Source organism: Adiantum capillus-veneris, chromosome 24, assembly GCF_014529385.1.
Source record: "Adiantum capillus-veneris isolate H3 chromosome 24, ASM1452938v2, whole genome shotgun sequence".
NCBI lineage: Eukaryota > Viridiplantae > Streptophyta > Polypodiopsida > Polypodiales > Pteridaceae > Adiantum > Adiantum capillus-veneris.
This window is the reverse complement of record NC_140954.1, coordinates 20,956,435-20,978,469: the sequence shown is the minus strand read 5'-3', so window position 1 is coordinate 20,978,469 and position 22,035 is coordinate 20,956,435. Positions and strand designations below refer to the sequence as shown.

General features: G+C 41.0%; 1 long non-coding RNA gene across 1 annotated transcript; it reads left to right on the top strand.

Moving 5' to 3' along the window:
- Positions 1-18,114: 18,114 nt before the first annotated feature.
- LOC147426058 (uncharacterized) lies at positions 18,115-21,110 on the top strand. Its single transcript, XR_015186262.1, has 2 exons — positions 18,115-19,403; positions 19,502-21,110. It is a non-coding gene; the product is annotated as an uncharacterized LOC147426058 (long non-coding RNA).
- Positions 21,111-22,035: the final 925 nt, after the last annotated feature.

Sequence of the window (22,035 nt, the reverse complement as noted above, 5' to 3'; positions counted from 1 at the left end):
CTCACCCTTGTGTAGATTGTGGAAAAAATGACCGCTGGTCTTCTTCGCTTCTTTACGCCGCCGCCACGGTTGACCACCACGATGAAAAGATGATTTGTTGATGAAAAATCCTCAATTTGCAGAAGTTATCATGGTTAAGATGCTGAATTTTAGATATTTTTAGGAGAGGTAAATGAAATTGTAACATAGAAGCAATAGAGAGAGACATGGAGAGGGTGTATGTATGTAGAGGTTCATAAAAGAACTATAGGGATGAGAGAGAAGGGTAATGGTGAAGAGGGTGGGAGAAGCCATGGAAATTTCAGGTTTGAGTGAGGGAAGGAGAGGGAGGGATGTGTAAGAGTGAGTAGGTGTGTGGAAGGGTGAGAGAAGACTAAGGGCTACTTGTGAGAAAAGTGGGCAGACTGGGGTCCACTCAAAAAATCATAGCTCACCGCTGGTAGCTCCAAAAATCATGAAAAAATTTGAGGTGATTATTTAAAGTGTGGGCTATATTTTGTCTCGTGACCACCGCTCCAAATTTGGAGTGGAGATAGGTGCCAAAATTCTCACCAAAAAGCCTATTTTTATGCCTGCAAAAGTCTTTTAGTGGCCCCCTCCTTTGTTGAATTTGTACAATGCATCCAAGAGTGAGCCCCTCCTTTGTCATATTATAATACAAAGTATCCAAGTTCCCCTTGACCCATGCATGGAGGAGGATTATTGGTGAATAAAGAAATATATGCATGGTGGGACTAGTGTATGGACTATTCATGGACTTTAGCTCAATGAGCACATGGTGTTAGAATAATGAGTAAAAATAATAATAAAAATATGGAGGAGTTATGGATATGGAAAGATATTGGAATCATATGATATGGTTCCTCCTTGAATTATTTTGGGTGAAAGAGGAAAAGGTATGCAAGTAAATAATATAATAAACGTAACCAATGAGTAGAAATCAATTTTTCGTTTTCACGAGGGTGAGAGTGAAAATGTGGGAGTGATTTGTATAAAGGAAAAATATGAGGTTAGAGTATATACATATTGGCAAAAAATATAATTATGGTGTAAGAGGATGAAAGAAGGTGTACATAGGTTTAATAAAACACACACCTAAGTAGAAATATTAAAATACCAAAATAATTATAAAAAATCCCTATATTTAGGCCATATATACAATGAAATATTTACACACAAAGAGGCCATAATATACTTTTATTTTTTTATTTTTTTTATTTTTTTGGCTCAACTAGCCCAGTGACTAGCTAGCTAAGGGTTTTTAAGAAGATATGGGAAAAGCCCCCTAACTCACACACGCCTATGTACAGTGAAATGGTAGGGATAGCCATAGCGTTTGGGTGAATTTGGTAGGGTGGAGTAACTTACTATGTCAATTATGGAGAGCCGAAAAACGGCTATCATTAGCCCTCCCCCAGGATGATGGTATATTCATGTACCATCATAGAGCATCTTTTCCAAAGAGAGTGCTTCAGAGTCCTTGACGAGATCTTCATTGTTTGGCCCCTCAGAATTTTGGCAGGAGTTACACTCATGCTTCATGTAACAATACTTACATGAGACAGCGGCCTTTGGACAGATCTTTGGTAGATCCTTTGGTAGAAGGCGACTCAAATAGGGCTTCAAGCGATACCCGTTTACCTTCCTGGAGTGCTCTTTACCATTCAAGTCCATAAGCTGATAGTAACTAGAATTGAAAGCCTTCTTGACTATGTATGGCCCTTGCCATCTAGTTTCAAACTTGGCATCAAAACGATTGTCAAGTCGATTGTCATACCTTAGCACAAGCTCTCCTTCCTTGATGCCTTTGTCCTTCAGTTTCTTGTCGTGCGTTTCTTTCGCTTGTGTGGATTTCCTCTTGTAGCACTCATATGCTGCTTCTCTTTTCCACTCAAGCTCCACTAACCTAAGAAGTCGATCCATCCATACCTCTTGATCATCTTGTGCTCCTTTGCCATGAAGTCGCATTGTTGGAATGTTGAGCTCGATAGGCTGCAAAGCCTCTTGACCATAGACCAAGTGAAATGGTGTGAACTCCGTGGCTTCCCTATATGTGGTTCGATATGCCCACAAGGCACCATCCAAGAAGTCATCCCATAATTTTGTCTTGTTTTGCACCATCTTTCTAATGATTCCTGCAATGACACCATTAGCCTTCTCCACCAAACCATTTGACTGTGGGTAGTATGGTGTGCTATGACGATGTAGAATGTGAAGCTCTTCACAAACTTCTATGAGCAAGCCCTTCCTAAACCGTGGACCATTATCAGAAACAATCTCCAAAGGTGTGCCAAATTTGCAACAAATGTGATTGTACACAAACTTGCTAACTGTCCTCTCATTCACTCTTGCCACACGTTGAGCTTCCACCCACCTAGTCATATAGTCTACAACCACTAGAATGTAGAGTTTACCATTTTTTGTCCTAGGTAGAGGACCCATAGCATCAATGTCCCACTTTTCAAAGGGTCCATTTGCAAGCACTATTTGCCTCGGGCCATGCACCAACCTTCTATTTCCATTTATCTGACAATTGTGATAGCTTTTACACCAATGTTGAACATCCACATGCAAGCTTGGCCAAACATACCCCGCAAGAAAAATCTTCTTCACAGTTGATTCTTGGACAAAATGACCACCACATGCCTCTTCATGCAAACCTTTTAGAATGGCTGGAATTTCCTCGATAGTTGGTACTCTTCTGCACACTTGATCCTTCCCTCTTTGATAGAGGGAGCCTTCTAGGAAGAGATAGAAACTTGCCTTCTTCATGAGTCTCCTCTTCTGAGCCTTCGTGAAGTCTTGTGGAAACTCACCCTCCAAAATGTAGCCAATAATGGGAGCCAATGACTCCAATCCCTGGTATCTCGGTTGCTTGACAGCTGCTGCCACCATGATGACCTGCACTTCTCTCTCAACACATGTAACTGCTTGTTGTGCAAGTAAATCGGCATCTTCATTTTGTGTCCTCGGAATATGATATAGTTGCACTTCTTCAAACTGATTAAACATCCTACAAATGGCATGAACTTTTGTCCTTAAGCTTTCATTCTTGCATGCCCAAATTCCTAAAATCTGTTTAACAATGAGAAGTGCATGTCCCTTTACCATGAGACGTTTTATCCCTTGGCCAATGCACATCTTCAAACCATGAAGTAGTGTGTCGTATTCTGCTTCATTGTTGCTAGTTGAACCTAGTAGATTGACCTTCTCTTTCATGACCACCTCTCCACTTGGGTTGAGCAACACTAGCCCTCCCCCTGCTTTCCCTGTGGCTCGTCGAAAAGCTCCATCAAAGAAAAAGGTAAAAGCATTGGGAATACTTTTTGGTGGTGGCAATGGTAGGGTCTTTACTTGAGGCACCTTAATTTCCTTCTCATGTATCCTATAACTGAGAATCCCTGCCAATTGTGCACGCACACTATCTTCTACCTTGAAAGAGTATTGGAACTCTTGCAACTCCATAATCCACTTTGAGATCCTAGTACTAAGATTCATTTGAGATGATACCCAAGGGAACAAATTTTCTGCACTGAGGATTACAAAAGGTTTTGGTAGCAGGTAGGATCTAAACTTTCTCACCGCAAACATGAGAGAAAGCATCATGAGTTCTGCTTCTATGTAGTTTCTCTCCAAGGCATTCATGACCCTACTAGCAAAGTAGATGGGTCGCATCCTGGTACTGTGGGGATCTTGTTGTAATAAAACTGCACCAATTGTTTCCTTCCCAACACTAGAGCTAACAAAGAATTTTTACTCCCAACAAGGAGGCATGAGTGTTGGTAGCTCTGACAAAATGACTTTAATGTTACAAAAATACTCTTCAAGCTCATCAGACCATGCAAATTCTACTTGTTGTGTCAACTTTTGCAAAGGATGAAGTAACTCCGAGGCTAAGTGAATGAAGCGTGACATATACTTCACCTTCTGAATGAAAGAGATGACCTCCTTAAGACTCTTCGGTGATGGGAGCTCAATAAGAGCCTTTGCCTTTGAAGGATCCACCTCAATGCCTTTACAGGAAACCTTGTGACCGAGCAAGATCACTTCATCCTCACCTATGTGGCACTTGTCGGGGTTGAGTTGACCTCCCATGTCATAGAGCTTCTTTAAAAGCCCCCTAACTTTTAAAGATATGGGAAAAGCCCCCTAACTCACACACGGCTATGTACAGTGAAATGGTAGGGATAGCCATAGCGTTTGGGTGAATTTGGTAGGGTGAAGTAACTTACTATGGCAATTATGGAGAGCCGAAAAACGGCTATCAATGCATGATGATGATGATCTACGAGATCGTGGGCTTGTAGATATGGCTTCTTTAAATACTTTGGAACGTCACCAAAGCGTACTTGAAAGCAACCTCTTTGCACTCAATGCAAATGTTACCAATCTTACGGAATTACTTGTGAAATTTATGAATTCACAGACGACTCAAGGAGTGGCATGGTTCAAGGGAACCAAGCTTGCATGACTCAAGGAGTCCAAGAGACAAGTGCTGCAGAAGGTAGCAATCCATTACTGAAGGATATCACCATTCCTGGGTTTCATGGGGAAGAGCGTGATCACAACAAGGATGCTGTCAATACGTTCTTACACAAATGGAGTGATATTCATAGATTGAGACACACCCGAGATATAAAGACAACTGTGGAAACAAGTCTTTCTCTTAAAGGCAAGGCCTATAAGTAGTGGATGACATTTCCAATAGATGCTCGTCCTCCGTCTTGGGCTCCATTTCAAGCTTCTTTTTCCAAAGAGTTTTTGGACTCCAATGAAGAAGATAAGAATTGGTTAGCGTGGGATGCATGCCGCATGTCTGGCCTCTCTCTCACATAGTACCTTTCGAAGTATTGGGAAATCATATTAAAACTAGAAGGTCTAGATGAATTCCAAAAGATACGGGGTTTTAATAGGGGTCTTGACAAAGAATATCGTCTTCATGTCAAGACCCAATATCCAAAAACTTTGGAAGAAGCCATCATTCATCGCAAAGATGTGATGATGACCAAGAGAGGAAAGGAAATGTCTTCTACTCTAAGAATACTTTTGCTAAGAGCAATGTGGCTAAGAGCCAATGGCGAGGTAGATCTCCCACACGTTCCAAGAGGAATAAGAGAGAATCTACCTCTCCACGCCCACAAGAGGCTAAGAAGCCTAAGCAATCACGAGATACTCCACGTGGGTCTCTCAACACTACTCATTTTGAGCGTAGAAAGAAACACAATTTGTGATTTAGATGTCTTTTGGACCAACATAACAATAAAGATTGTCCTCCTTTGCAAGGCAAAGAAAAGGCCATGCACACGGTGCAACGCCTCACATTAGATTCATCTCCTAAATTTTGTGTTGTAGAGGTTCTTCATATGGAAGAAAGCACAAGTGTTGTGTGTCTCCTTCAATGTGGCAGTCCACCTTTGGCCCCCATGATTTGATTCGCATGCACGGCACTATTAACAGACAACGTGTTCGTATTTTAGTGGATGATGGTGCAACTCATAACTTCTTGAACTATAAGCTAGTCAAGAAAATGAAGCTTACACAGACTCCCTGCTCTCACAAGTATGTGGTGGAGCAAATGTTTGGGAATGATAAAGAAGTATGGGACACGGTAGTTCAAGGGGTTGAGCTTATTGTTCAAAATCATACAATGACCCTTGAATTCCAAGTTATGATCATGGACCATGCTGATGTAGTTTTAGGATGGGAGTGGCTGCATGGTTTAAGAAACACATTACACACTAGTTATGAACACAACTCCTTATCCTTTATGGCCAATGGTAAACATGTTCTTTTGCTTGGTGAGAAAAATATACCATCTGCACCTTTTATATGTACAGCCGAGCTTTTTATTTTACAGAAATCAAATTTAATAGATAAAGTCTTTTTGTGGTACTGCTTGTCTCCAAGTCTTGTGAATTCTCAAGAGCAAAGTGCGGTGAATTCTAGTAATGGTATGAAAAGTGCAATGAATTCTACTGATAAACAAAGTGTTAACAAATCTAACGAGCAAAGTGCTCTCAGTTTAATTCTATAGAGCAATGTGCAACTGTTGTAAAACAAACATTACAGGAATTACAATATTCTCCATCCCACTATAACTCTAGTTTACTTTCTCCTTTTGCACGGAAAAAGCTGACTCACTACTCACGGAGTATAGTGATGTTTTCTCAAGTGATTTACCACTAGGTTTACCCCCTACACGCGATGTGCAGCATGGCATAGATGTCTTGCCAGACACTAAACCGGTGAGTAAACCACCTTATCGCATGAGTGCTAAAGAAGCCAAGGAGGATGAGAGTCAGTTGTCTTACTACCTCACCCGTGGTTTCATTAGACCTATAACTTCGCCTTTGACATAACCAATTCTATTGGTAAAAAAGAAAGATGGTACTATGCGCATGTGCGTAGATTATCGCGGATAAAACGCCATAACCATCAAGAACAAGTATCCTCTACCAACAGTAGATGAGTTTTTTGATCAACTCCATGGGGCAAGATACTGTACAAAGATAAATCTTCGTTCAGGATACCACTAGGTGCGTATCCTTTTACAAGATATCTCCAAAACTGCCTTTAGAACACGGTTCGGGCATTTTGAATTTTTGGTTATGCCTTTTGGTCTAACCAATGGTCCAGCTACATTTATGACACTCATGGATAGTGTCTTACGTCCCTTTCTTGGAAAATTTGTTGTGGTTTTTCTTCATGACATTCTCATTTACAATAAGACTGAAGATGAACACATAGAACATTTACGATTAGTGTTCGAATAGCTACGAGCTCACGTGATGTATGCTAAGCAAAGCAAGTGTGATTTCTTTAAAATAGACATACATTACCTTGGTCATGTGATCTCCTATTTTGGCATCAAGATGGATACTCACAAGGTCGCTGCCATTCTTCGATGGCCACATCCCAACACGATTTAGGAGCTTCAAATATTTTTAGGCATGGCTGGATTTTATCGAGAGTATAGTCATTGTTCCTATGAGGGATCAACTTAAAGAAAAAGGTAAGACCTTTTCTTGGAAAGAAGCCCAAAAATCCAGTTTCGAACAGCTCAAGGTAGCTATAACCACTGCTCCCATCCTAGCAATCGTCGACCCACTTAAGCCGTTTGTGGTAGAGACTGATGCTAGTGATAAAGCCATTGGTGTGGTACTTCTCCAGGAGGGAAGACCTATATCCTTTGAAAGTAAAAAGTTAGATAGAGCTCAACAGAATTATTTTGTTTATGAGAGAGAGCTCTATGCCATAATTTACGCTTTACAAAAGTGGCGACACTATTTATATGGTGCCGAGTTTGAAGTAGTTTTTGACCATGAGAGTATCAAATGGTTTACTACTCAAACAGACTTGAAGGGCCGTAAAGCTAGATGGGTAGAAATCCTTCAAGATTATGATCATAAGCTACAATATCGCAAGGGGCAATATAATATAGTAGCGGATGCACTAAGTCGGATGCCTCATATTAATACAGTCGCTTTCACGGAACTAAAGAGTGGATTTTTTGGAGTCATTATGTGGCAAGTGTGCACAAGATCAATCATGTGCTAAAGTGTGGAGTGTAGTTTTAAAAAGGGATCCCTCACACTCACATGTCTCTAAACAGCTAGATCAACATGTCTCTGCACGCGTAGACAGAAACTCCAACACACAGAGCTCCATCCCTACTCAGGAAGAGCTCAAGCGATGGAACAATTTTTCCATTGATGATGGATACTTACTCCACAAAGGTAGAGTATGTGTGCCAAAGGACTTAAACACTAGGTACCAAATCTTATTTCAGTGTCACGAAAGTCCAAGTGCTGGTCATCTAGGTATCCGTAAGACGTATGCCTTAGTTCGACAGCAATTTGATTGGCCGGGCTTACATCATGATGTTCAAGAGTACGTACTAAATTGCCAACAGTGCCAAGTTAATAAGGCAGAGCGCCTCAAGGTAGGTGGCCTTTTACATTGTTTAGAGATTCCACAAGGTAAGTGGGAGAGTATCTCTATGGATTTTGCAATAGGATTACCTGCTACAAATCGTGGCCATGATGCCATTTGGGTAATTGTAGACCGTCTCACAAAGATGGGTCGATTCATTTCCACTAAGACTACGGTTAAGACACCGGAAATAGCATGTCTATTTTTAGAGCATATATATAAACTCTACGATCTTCCAGCTAGTATCATTAGTGACAGAGATCGAAAGTTCGATAATCACTTCTAGAGAGCTGTGTTCCAAAAGTTGGAAACTAAACTTAATCTAAGTATGGCTGATCATCCAGAAACGGATGATCAAAAAGAAAGAGTTAATGAAGTGCTAGAGGATATTCTACGAGCGTACATTAGCAAGAAGAAAACCAATTGGGAAGACTACCTACCTATATTGGAATTTTCTTATAATAGTTCAAAGCATGTCACTACAGGGTTTAGTCCATTTATGCTTTTGTATGGATTTCAACCTAGATCACCTGTTACGGTGGGGTTGGCTAAGGAGAAGATATAGCAAGCGAAGGATTTTCTCCAAGACCATTTTCACATGCTTCAAGTTGCTCGACAAAATGTTAAGCAATCTCAAGATCAATATAAGAAGTACGCAGATGAGCATCGTCATCTTGCTACTTTCGAAGAAGGAGACAATGTTTTCCTCAAAGTTCCCGAGCATTCAGAAAGTCTGAAGACGGGAAAAGCTGCTAAACTTTCACCACGCTATTGTGGACCCTTTACCCTTCTGAAACGTATAGGTCAAGTGGCCTATAAGTTAGCTCTCCCAGAGCACTCACGAGTTCATCCTGTTTTTCATGTTAGCCGTTTGCGAAAACATCTAAGACATAATGATAATGTCATTTACACGGTGTGTTGGTTGACCTTATCGCACCGCCAAGCATTCCTCATGAGCCCAAAAAGATTTTGGATTCTCATGAGCTTCGCACCAGACATCATGTCAGACGACAGGTGTTGGTAAAATGGCTAGATAGACGTGAAGAAGGTTCTACATGGGTGAATGTCTCTGCACTTAAGAAACGTTTTCCTACGTCCATTTTTGAGGATGAAAATGAATCTCCAAGGGGGGGGTAATGTAAGGACATGGGTCCTATGGGCAAGGCCGCCGGCACGGCCGAACAATGTGTACGCTTGGGAGAGGCTACAAGATAGCACGGTGTCGTGCTGTGACACGTACATAGTGGGAACGCATGCTACAAGAGTTATCTTGTAATTTTTTAGATACATAATTATCTTTCCTATAATGTACATATGCATATTTAAGTATAATAATAAGACTTCTATCTCATCCTATTATTTTTCTCAAGGGTAACGTATCCTTACTTTACCATCAGAAAATACTATGGGAAAAGCTCAATAGCTCCGCCTCTTTAACTTGGGCAAAAAGCATTGATTCTTTATTTCTACTATCTCATTATCATGTCACACCCTAGCTAGATCCTATATCTAGGGTAAACTCCAATATATATATATATTCTATGTATTTTTTATACTTTTCTTATATTTCTTTTTAAATAGCTACTAGGAGGGAATCAAATCCTAGTGGGACACTAGGTGGCATGATTTCAAAGATACACTTATTTTAATGCATTATTGCAAGCATGATTACAAAACTTTGTCAAGGAGCAATGTCATGCTTTCATATGGCATGAGGTGTTCTTTGGAATTAAATGAAAGTCTAGGCTAAGGGGACCACGGGAAGACTTTTGCTGCCAGAAATGGACCCTATTTTGATGATTTTTTTACACAAGGTTCCAATCCGAATTGGAAAATGATTTTAAAATGAAAATCGTAGCTAATGAGCTGAAGTTTTTTCCCATATTTTTACTTTTTTATTTGGAGCCACGATTGAGGAGATATGATCAAAATACTGGACCCCAGTCTGCCCACATCATGCAGGGACAGCTCATTTCCAACTTTTCCAATTCATGTTCACATTGGCTCCTCTCTTCTTGTGTAAACCCTTGGGGGTTCCCTTCACCTATAAAAGGGGACCTCTTCTTCCTTGGAAGAAACTCAATCATTTAATCCATTGATGAGAGGAATTCATGAGGGAGTGAGTAGTAACGCCTAATTGTACTTAGCCATTAACATAAGCCCAAGCCTACACTTTTTCCTAGAGGGAGACTAGCCATTCTTGCAACAAGCTAACCTTGGAAGATCAACTCTAATCAAAGAAGGTCTTGCACTTGGTGTATCAATCAAAGTGGAATTATCCACTCTTCTTCTCTCTCCCATCAATAATGGCGCCGAAGGGTTTCAAGTAAGATGTGTTCTACATTGATGTTTTCTTGATTTCTTGTTGTTTTCATTTTCATCTCTAATCCAACATATATATATATATATATATATATATATATATATATATATATATATATATATATATATATATGTATCTAATCTCATCTCCTTAACCAAACCTATCTCTCTCATTCTTAGTAATTCATCCTCTCTAGGTTCTCTTGCTACAGGTACATCTCTCCCCGCAGTATCCTTATTGCCTACGGGCATGAATAGGGCTTGGGAGGGAAACTTCTCATCTCTTCACTTCTCTCATATCTACATTTCTCACATACTATCCTAGATGAATAACCCACATGATGATCATTTCTATCGCTTTCACTCTGTACGATCTAGCTATTAGAATTAACGTATGGATTAGCCGTAAAATACACTTTCAACAATGTATAGTGTTTCTCTTCGGCCCTGAAAGGCTCAATGAAATACTTCTATCACCGGATCCCATCATACTACCTCTCATAGACTATAATTTTTCTTTTGATGTAAGCGTAGTTATCTTGCTATGAACCAAGAGGATTTTTACACACAATTAATCCCAATCACTAGACAAAATATATATACTACGGTAAGCACAAAGCTACAATTCCAAAGAACAATTTGTAGCCTATTTGGTCAGCCAAGATTGAATGCCATTAACTCATCTATCAACCCTTTCATACTACCCATGATACGATATGACCATAGCCTTGATGTTTTCATCTTTGTGTTGTTTTGACATTCTCTTTTGTGTTCTTTCTTTGTGTGTGTGAATGCAAGAGAGAAAGAGTGAGTCTTCTTTGATTGCACTTCTTTCCAAACCCTAGTCTTCATGGCATCTATGGTTTAACTCCTTCATATAGTTTTGGTTGAGTTCTCTCACAAACTCTCACAGCCATAAGCCCGGTGCTTTCCTGGCAAGACCGCAAATTTCTCGACAACGGTTGGGTGGAGACTAGCACACACATTACCACCACCCTTTCAAAATACCATTTCAGAGTCTCATGTTTCTCATGTGGGAAATGAAAAGCTGCGAGGCACCAAATAATTTTCTCTGACTGAACACCTAAACAAGTGTTTCCCTTCTCATTGGCATTTAGCTCCACATCGACACCCACCAAGGCCGTGCTCATCACCGTAACACTTACCCTTTCGAGCCATTGACCTTTAACAACTTGGCACTCTTCAAGCTTCATAACAAATATCACTTTCCCATCACACTCTTCTTGTGTCAACCCATAAAATCTTATCATTGATTCTTGGAGCTTCAACAAGTCAACATACACATTGTTGAACTTGTTGTAGCGGAAGAGTTTGTTTTCTTCTAATGGCATATCATCCTCCACATACTGAAATCCACCCAACAAGCTTGAAACATCATTATTGGCGCACTTTTTTGCAACGCTGACACTGTAAGGCATTGGCAAAAACCAAAACAAACCTTTTGTCCGGTGATCGAGTGTGACACTTCTATACAAAGCTTCATAGGCCTTGAAACTTATTCCTGCACTGTCACACACCTCCATCATCTCTTGAGGCGACACAATGCTGTTTAGCTCACTAAAATACTTCTTCTGCAAAACATTAACAATGCATGTGTTGGATGGATCATCTAGTAGCTCAACCAACTCCTTTGGCTTGATGATATGCTGCAGCAGAGCACGTCTAGTTGTTTGAGCATCGACGGGGTCAATTCCCATCAACATTCGAGCCAAGTTTCTACATATTGAATTACGGTTACACCAACTTGTAGAACCTGTAGGAAATCATAATCTTGCATTAGTATTCTTATCGAGTTTGATGGACATGTTTCTTTCGAGCTCCACCACTTGAGGATAGCAAGGACATCGCTTGTCTCTTGCGCTTACGAATGTAGTAGCCGAGGGGAATGTGTGTGAGATGATCGATATGCCTACACATATTTTGTGAAGTGTGTTGTAGTTGAACATAATTGCTTAATCGACACTCATGCTCTTTTTTTTTTTGCTGTACTTTTTCAATGAGATTCGCCATCTCATCGTTCAGTTGCTTCATCTTCTTGTTGGCTTCCTCTCTAACTTGTTGTAGATCTTTCGCATACTTCTCTTGCAATGATGAATAGGCAGCCAAGAGATGTTTACTTGCTTTTCTTTCATTGACGAAAGCTGAATACAATCTCCAGCAGTAGCCAAACAGTCCATCTCTTCCATCTCCAATAAAACGTAGAAGCTCAGTGACATTACGAAAGGGTATTGGTGCATTAGTCCGATGGATCACTTGGGTGAATGTGGTCATCAACCCATAAGTTGGTTGCCTTGCACCCAATGCTTTGTAGCTGATCTGCAGCATTGGGATTCGATGTGCCAAGTTGCATAGTAGCGTACTCCTACTCCAAATCAGTGTTTAATCGATATCGTTTTGACCTATTAGTAATGTCTTGCAGTGGAGGGCTATTGAATGACATGTTTGTTAGCTAATCAAGAAAAAAAGTGAGAGAATGTGTAATGGTGACTGCTGCAAGTAGGGAAAGCTGGCTATGGAGGAAAAAAGTGGAAGGTACTCAGAGATAGTAGAAAAGTATTATGTTGTGGAGGGAAGAAAGAAAGGGAGTGTAGCTCAATCTCCTTTGAATTCAAAACGTTGATCATGAGATCTTCAAAGAGAGAAATGCAGCTGCACATAGAGGTAATGGAATTCTCCATTGCTCTCACCTGAAGCTGGAGAGAGAGAGAGAGAGAGAGAGAGAGAGAGAGAGAGAGAGAGAGAGAGAGAGAGAGAGAGAGAGAGAGAGAGGAGGGAGGGAGTGGGAGAGAGAGAGAGAGAGAAAGACATAAAGGAAGAGAGTGGGAGAGAGAGTAGATCTGGAGCCTTAGAGGATCTGCACTTTCTGTGTCACATGTAGGCATCATAGAATGTCCTCTTGATGATTGGGAGGTGGAAGTCACAAGAGAGAAAAGGGGGAAAAGAGAAAGAGTTGGCTCACATTTTAGAGAGATAATGCAGTGTGAGAATATGCAAAATCTATTTTTTTGGCAGGGGGACTGAAAAGTGCTTCTTTTAATGAGAACTAAGTGAGAGTGTGTTTTATATGTTAGAGAGAGAGCAGAGAGATGGGGAAAAGACATTTTAAAATTCAGTTACCCACCTCTCTTTTGTGTTAAAATAGCATATTTTCAAAATACAAAATACAAAAATGTTATTTTAAAAATCTCAGCATAGGCCTTTTTGCCCTCTCTTTTAGAGGCCTGGTCAAACTTGGCTTAAGCTTTAGGCATTTCCTTAAACTGCCAAATAAAGAGGCCCTCCTATACCCCATTCCCTTCCTAATGAGTTGATAGTGGAGGACAAGGCCTCGTCTCGGAATTTAATAGAGCGCTAAAGAGAGTGCTAGAGTAGCCATAGATTGGGAGAAGAGGATGCTACACTCTGTGGGGGTGTTAAGGTTGAATACTAATGTAATCAGAGAAGAGTGGATGCAGCCATCCTCCCTTACTCTTTGCTCAAATATGAAGCACTCACAACGAAGAAATGAATTCAGGCAAAGGAGAGGACACCTCTCTTTGAGGGCGACATAAAAGATCAAGCAGTCTCCAAGAGAATAGTAGACTCATAGCCAAAGTGGAGAAAAGGTTAGCTCCTCACAAAGTACTCGACATACCTAGTATATTTGGTAGATGCACCAAAGTCGATATGAGACGATCTCTCTTTCTGCCCAGTACTGAGGATGAGAACCTGGAAAGACCACTCAAGGCTTTTGGAGAAGCATCCAACCTGGCTTAATTACCTTAAGCTTCCACCACCCAAAGAAGGAGAGAGAATAAGTGGGACTTATATGGTGAAAATCCTAACAGGCACCATTAAGCTCTTCACTAGATCTCTTGATTTGATGTGCGTGATGCTCAGGAAGATCTGCAAAACACTGCTAGTGTGCATCGAGGTGTTCCCGTCGCACAAAGCTACGAAGTCAAGTCTATTGTCAATGGACGACACTCTCCTCAAACTAACTTATGACCTCTCCACCCAACCCTTTCCACAAGTTCTACACCATTTCTACCAACGGTTGATGTTCTCACCCAGCTTCCAAATGCAAGCCTTTGAAAAGGCTTTCTACATTGGATTTTTTACATATGAAAACAAGATTTTTGGACCAACGGTGAGCATCGGCATCATCAAACATGAATCCTACTTGAAGATGATTAAGCCATCCAGTTTCTATGGAGAAAAGGAGTGGAATGAAGACTAGACAGATACATGGACGAGTCATGTCAAGGATGACATGGACGCGGAGGGGGAGGGGAGCGTTGATTGATGGAACACTGAGAAGAAAGTGTTGAGGGAGGGGAGCGTTGATTGATGGAACACTGAGAAGAAAGTGTTGAGGGAGGGAAGCGTTGATTGATGGAACACTAAGAAGAAAGTGTTGATTGATGGAACATTGAGAAGGATCACCCATTTTTTGTAATATTCAATTCTGATAGATTTGAGATATTATTTTTGATGGAAATGTTTCTCTCAAGAGGAATGTATATAGGCCAAAGTTTTGTAATCCTAAGGAGACTTTTCATTCAATCAATCTTTGCATTTATTGTGTGCCATGTCTATGTGACTGAGAGAGAGAGAGAGGTCTTATCTGTTTGCTACACGCACTACGGAGCAGCCATTGTGAAGGAGACACCACCAACGAGTTAGTAATGACGAGGGCTACACAGCAATGCCAAGCTTGCAAAGTTTGGTTTTGTCGCGAGGCGAGTTCCCATGAGCTTTTGAGTGAGTATATCTTGCAAACCATGTGTCTATTTTGCAAGTTCTTCATACCAGTAGGTTCATGGCAGGAAGAGCTACACATTCGGACCATACAAGTTGAGAATCGATGACATGTAATAGATTGCCTATCTTCATGCGCGTTTTGCTGCATCAAGTGGTTATGGGTAGGAGATATGGTCAAAGTCATAGGGTAGTGGCCTCTAGGTAAGTAGAGTATTCCCTGTGAGTTTCGAGGCTATTCGAGGACTTTTGGTTCTGATTTCGGTAGCGTGAGCGTTGTAGGTCGTCTTGTAGTCACAAGCACATAGGATGTCTGGGTTTGATTTCCTCTAGTAACGGGTTGTCTTAGAAGGTCGAGTAGGTGATTAACAACCATCTATTTGCTTCCATGCACCTGCGGATCTAGCTATGCCCTTGGCTGAAATTCTAGTATGCTCGTTTAGTTCTAGCTATGCTAGCATTTGATTGTGGCATATCCACCACAACAGGGTCTCCATGAATTCATGAATTTTGTAATGAGATTCAACTTTGTCACGTGAGGGAAAATTGTAGATCTTTGGGTGAAAAAAAATAGAGATAAATTGTGTCTTTGAAGGCTGCACTCAGTCGCCAAAAAAATCCTAGGTTTAGTGTTATCCCACATGTCAATTGTTGAATTTATCTCTCTAAAGTTTAATTGTGGAATGTGGAAAAAGTTACAAAATTTTAAGATGTAAGTGGTGCACTATGCCAAAATCAATGTATTTTTTGCAAGTAAATCTTTGTATGCTCTTGATTTACCATGTCCATGTTAGAGAGAGAGAGAGAGAGAGAGAGAGAGAGAGAGAGAGAGAGAGAGAGAGAGAGAGAGAGAGAGAGAGAGAGAGAGAGAGAGATACAAAGAGGGGTTCTGGTGGCTAAAAATGTAGCTCTCTCTCATACACACCACCATTGTAAATGACAACAAAGAGGTTTCATTACTTTGATCTTCCATAGTCTCCCCCTGTGTGTGTGTATGTGCGTGTGCGGAGGCCACTTCGCCGCTATTGTAAACGATAGCAAAGAGCTTTCATTACTTTGATCTTCCATAGTCTCTCCCTTTGTGTTTGTGTGTGTGTACAGGATTGGCCCATCGTTGATAATAGCGAGTGAGACCTATCATAGGCGAGTCGTGCGAGCTCGTGAGCCATAAAGAGGCAAGAGCGACCGTGTCTCTTTGACTTCGAGAGTTCAACGAGACAAGCACTAATAGAAGGAAGGACATAAAAGTGCCCATTTCTTTTTTTTTTTTTTTTTTTTTTTTTGCAAAACTCAAAATTTGTGAGTGGATTGTATTAAGCACATCATAAAATTTACAAAACAACCTCAAGCTCAGGCTAAGGTTGACAAGATGGCATGGGTAGCCCTAAACCAGTCTCTCTAATCTTGCTTGCTTCCAAGCGTATGGATCATCCCTTTGCTTTCTTGTATGATCTCTGAGAAGCTTGCTACATCAAGGTCATCCTCAAACACATGACGGTTCCTCGCCTGCCATGTATGATGAAAGAAGAAGTACCTTACAGTTTGAGTGCACATAAAAAGAGCAGGTATTTCCATCTTCTTGCCACCAAAGAATAGATCATTCTTCAAGAAGTTGATATGCCATGTCGTTTGGATCCAGTTGCATATTTTCCCTGTTAGGCCTCTCATTGCCTAGCATTCCATGAAAAGGTGGGCCAGATCTTCACTAGCTATCCTGCACCCCAAGAAACAATCGGACCCAATTCCTCTTTCTTGGATCTATATGCCCATCGATAGAGCACCCCACATCAGCTTCCACAAAAATATCTTCATAAATTGCGGCCACTTTGGCTTCCAGATGTTCTCCATGACTTCCTTCCACAATTCTTCTGGCCATTGTCTCTTCCATATTTAGTTGAGGGGCCTAAACTACTTATTCTCGTGCATTAATGCATGATACATGCCTTTAAAATGGGGTTTCCAAAAAGATGACTTATGGGTCGTCTCCAAGAGTTTCACTCAAACCTGGATTCACAGATTGGTGCATTACAACCTTGTCCAACTCTTTTATCATGACTCTGTTGACTAACATTAACTCATAGCCATTTAGTTGATACTGGGTTGCCAACAAGTCAATGGTTTTCTAGCTCTTATTATTACTGTTCCAAAAGTGAACAAGCCAATTCAGACCCTCATTATTCACTTTCCTGGCAGTTTCTATCCAATAGGGGCTTTGTGGTGGTTCTGAAACTTTAGCAAGCCAAGGGGACCAGTGTAAGATGGAGTTCTTGAAGCACTTGGTTTCTTCCCCCCACTCCAACACCCCAACTACTCTTTTACAATTCCTCACTAGTTCCCTTGAGATGCCACCTAGACTTAGGCTAGACCACATTGGGGCTAAAAATTTGTTGTGAAACTCTACCCCTTTCCACTTCCCACCTTTCGGACCAAGTTTAGCTGCATCTAGCATATCCTTGGTCATGATAGGCCAAGCTTGGTCGTGTTTAGCCAAGGAGACCATAAATTTGGCACACAGGGCCTTAGCATTGGCAATTGGGTTAAGAATTCCAAGACCTCCTTGGTCGCGAGCGACCGACTCCCATTTATCCCACTGCCATGGTCTTGAGGTTTTTCGTGTTGCTTTTCCATAAAAATCTTTCTGCTGGTTTTAAGAATTCTTTCCAGTGACACAAAAGTGCCCATTTCTAAGGTCGAACTTCCCCCTTGTTCCACTCACCACTTGGGAGACAAAAAACAACAACCTCGACTCCCCCCTTCCACTAAGTGCACCTCTTTCACACGCATATGTGTGAGAGGGGCAAAATCACATGAATGAAGTCAAGAGATCTTTAAGGATTACCCCCCTCCGTGTGGGAGATTCCTTACTCTAGTGAAGGTTGAGTATGGTTAGAACTGAGGACTGTGCAAGCGACACAAGAAGTCATGGATGGATAATGGGATGCCAAATAAATTCAAGGGTTGGGAAGACAAAATGGGAGTGGGGTAGGGAACACAAAGTAGGGTGGATGGATGGGGAGCTTGGGAAAAAGGCAAACCAAGAGGATGGAGAGAGCTTTGGTTCTGCCGACAAACGAGGTGCATATATATAAGTTCATGTTATGTGCATGGGCCACCCTCTTTGTGCTTCTCTTTCTCTCTCTCTCTCTCTCTCTCTCTCTCTCTCTCTCTCTCTCTCTCTACATTACTCATTGCTCTTGAAATCTCTCCCTCCATCTCTCATTAAACCGTGCGTTCTCTTCAAGCAAGAGCTGGCTCATCATATTTGGAGTGTGCATCCATACTCGTCTGATGAGCTTAATTATAATGAATTCCATTTACACAGGGACTTGAAGGCAAGTCGACGGAGAGGAGTAATATAGCTGCCTTCGGTTGAGGGGAGTGATTGCCTGGCTCGACGCCACTTAATCCTACTACCAAAGCAACTCTCACCATCTCCATCGCTCTCTCTCTCTCTCTCTCTCTCTCACACACACACACACACACACACACACACACACACACACACACACCCCACTAACCTTACTATATTATTACGCATTGTTTTCTTTCGCTAGCACGATAATTATTCTGCATGCACTCGTGCCCACCATCGCCATTTCGAGTAATTGTATCTACAGCTTCATCCAGCATACTACCCTTGCCTCTGTTATAATTACAAACTTTACTTTCCATCGTTAAATCTGCCTTTACTGATTATAAACTCCCCGTCGTTGGTTCTTTCCAAGGAGCACACTCCCATAATGCTATATTTAATTTAACTCATTGTGCGCTCTTCTATCGATTTCTTGAATTCTTCCTTTGTAATCTCCTCTGTACTTAATTAATGCATTTCCATCATGGATTGATCCTGCTAGCTAACAGAATTCCCACTGTGGGCTCCTTTTCAATTAGTGAATTTGCTAACTAAAAAGATTTCCACTGTGGGTTCCTTTTCAAATAGCGCATTCCATTGTGGGTTCTGTTTATCTATGGATCTCCATTATGGGCTCCTACTAATTTATTACATTTCCATTGTGGGCTGCTTTGCAATTAGTGCCTTTCCATGCATAATTAGTGAATTAATTATGTAGCACATTCCCATTGTGGGCTCCTATTAGCTATTTAGTACATTCTCATTGTGGGTTCTAACTAATGGGTGTTAAAATGGGGAATGCTTTTCATCTTATTCAATCCAAAATACATGTATATGTACAGAAGTGTTTTCTTGATCATAGTAGTTGCAATATAGGGGTGTTGTGCAATTTACCTGATTACATAAAAAGGCTATAAATATCTGAGCTAGCTATAAGTGACTGACGTCGGACCAGGCTTCATTCCCCTCAGCTGCACCCATGAAGTGCGCCAGTGATCGACGATATTCGAGCGAGCGAGCGAGCAATCAGTCAAAGGTGAGAACTAAACTGCTAATTGAGATGAATTCATGTGCTGTGAAGCCTTCAGTACACAAATTTAAGATGGACTATGCATAAGACACTCTCTCTTTCAGCTGAAGGGGATACTTAACATAAGTGCAATTAGGGTATAATACAGTGCACATGAGGATTTTTACATTTGAGGGCGATGATACCCACAAATAGTCCGTTTTAATCAACCGCCATAAAGCTACTTTGGAGCAATTGCCACCCTAAAGCTTATAAAGGTGGAAAAGAAAGGTACTTCTTTCTTTCTTGTCATCTTCAGACTTGTTGGCCTTTAAGCCTAATTATAAGAGAAGAAAGGAGATAGGTAGGTATACAAACCTTATTCTGATAGAGCTTCACCTCATTGGTCATCTCGCGGCGCGCCTCCTCCGACTTGTTATAGCAGTAAATTCATAAAACATCTCACAACACGAGCTAACAACCCTTGTATGAATTTACGTTTCATCACATTAAGGATAAGCACACTTGTTCACACGTGTTCATATGTGGCCCAAGGAAGAAGGGAGATACACAAGAAGATTAAGAAATTTTCTCATGTAGGATAACAGAGTCTTTTCCAATGTTTTTCATACAATGAATAACATCATGAACTTCTGCTCGAGAGGCTCCGCATACCTAGCTACGTACAAGGGACCGCCGGCCCACGGGGGTCGGCGGTCCCCTGCCCCCAATCGTACCTAGCTAGGTATGCGGTGCCTCTCTCACAGAAGCTCATGATGTTGAGGTGAGTCACAATGTGGGAATTATTGTGAGAATTTGTCCAAAACTTCTTGTGATAGGCATACACACCTCTATGAACTTCCATTTCATCACGTTATGGATTAGCACACTTGTTCATAAGACAAGTGTTCGAATGTTGCCAAAAGAAGAAGGGAGATAGGTGTACAAATCTTATTTTAAAATAGCGGCATGCCTCTTTAGATTGGCGTAAGAGAAGAAAGACAGTCTATAGGCACAAAAAATCATAGTTTAATATTTGTCTAGCAAGCTCTTCTTTTTTTTTATAGCAAAACTCACAATTGTGAGTGAATTATATTGAACAACCCAAAAAATTACAAGGTCTTGTCATGCTCTTGCTGAGCCATGACATCATCCAGGGACTATAATTACATCGGCTATCAGGGCAGCCATCCCCACCAACCCACTGCCCCCTCCTCGATACACAGGGTCCATAAAGTTGTCCTTTTGATATATAGCTTTTTATGCTTGCCTCGTTCAAAGGTATGAGGTCTTCTTCACCTTGTTTTTGTTAAGCAACAATTTGTACTATCTATAATGGCTGGCGGATCCCAGGCTCCCCCCAACTCCCTCCCTTCACCACGTGGCACTCTCCCCTATGTCCAACTGCTCTTCGGTGATTGTTCTCTATAGCCCAACAAAGAGAGAGAGAGAGAGAGAAAGAGAGAGGGGGAGAGGTGCCGCCTCCTATGCCTCCAAATTAGTTTGAATAAAATCCAAGACCTTTTCCACTACTCAAGCCTACTTGTTATGTTATGGAGTCTATGTATGCTTTACCCCAAACCAAGACCTTGTCCTCTAATCAAGCGTTCTATTTATGTTATGGACTCTATGTATGCTTCGCCATGGAGAAAACAGATTCAATCCACAATGCTCAATGATTCCTTGGCTACTTTGATGAATTCTACTCTAATGGCATTCTTGTATTTCACCCAATTGTCGAGTAGCCTTGAGTCAATTTAGAGGAAAAAGACATATCCATCCCTATTTTAAACACCAAAAATTTGGCATATTCTTAAAATCTTGCTTATGTGTCTTGTTGTGATTTGATGAAAAGTGTAGCAGTATTGGGTTTTGAATGTTTCTAATGCTTTAAAAAAACTCAAAGCTGATATTTCTCAAGCATTGAAAGTGTTCTTTTAAATATCAATCTTGGTATCATCAGATTCTCCTTTTCATGAGGATTCTTGTGCAATATATAGATATTCAAACTAATCAGATTTACAAAATCCATCCCGAAGAATATAAAAAATGATTAGCTTGTCTAAACTAGCTCCTTTACCCTAGTAGTCAATTATGTCTTGGGCTTGATTCCATTCACTGCTCGCACACAAGGTACTTCTTACTGCGCTCTCTCTCTCTCTCTCTCTCTCTCTCTCTCTCTCTCTCTCTCTCTCTCTTTGAGGGCATGCTTTTCCCCCCCCTTCAAACCACAACAACATCTCCGTGGAATCTAGTAAAGGAAGCACATCAAAAACAATTTAGCACACGTAAACTCCCTTGCTCCTTTGTATTTCCATTAGATGGAATCCACGGAGATGCCGTATTCCACGTTGGCACATGTGTCCTACGAGTGGAAAACCAACATGCAACACAAGGTTATTAGGCACACCACTATGCCATTCTAATCAAACCATTCCCAGTAACCACATTCTGACTTACCTCAACATCATGAGTTTCTGCTAGGGAGGCACGACATACCTAGCTAGGTACGATTGAATAGCTAGGTATGCGGTGCCTCTCGAGCAGAAGCTCATGATGTTATGCATTGTATGAAAAAGGCTCCGTTTTCTTACATGAGAAAATGTCCAATTCTTCTTGTGATATCGTTCTACATGAGGTCGATAGAGATTTAAGTGAG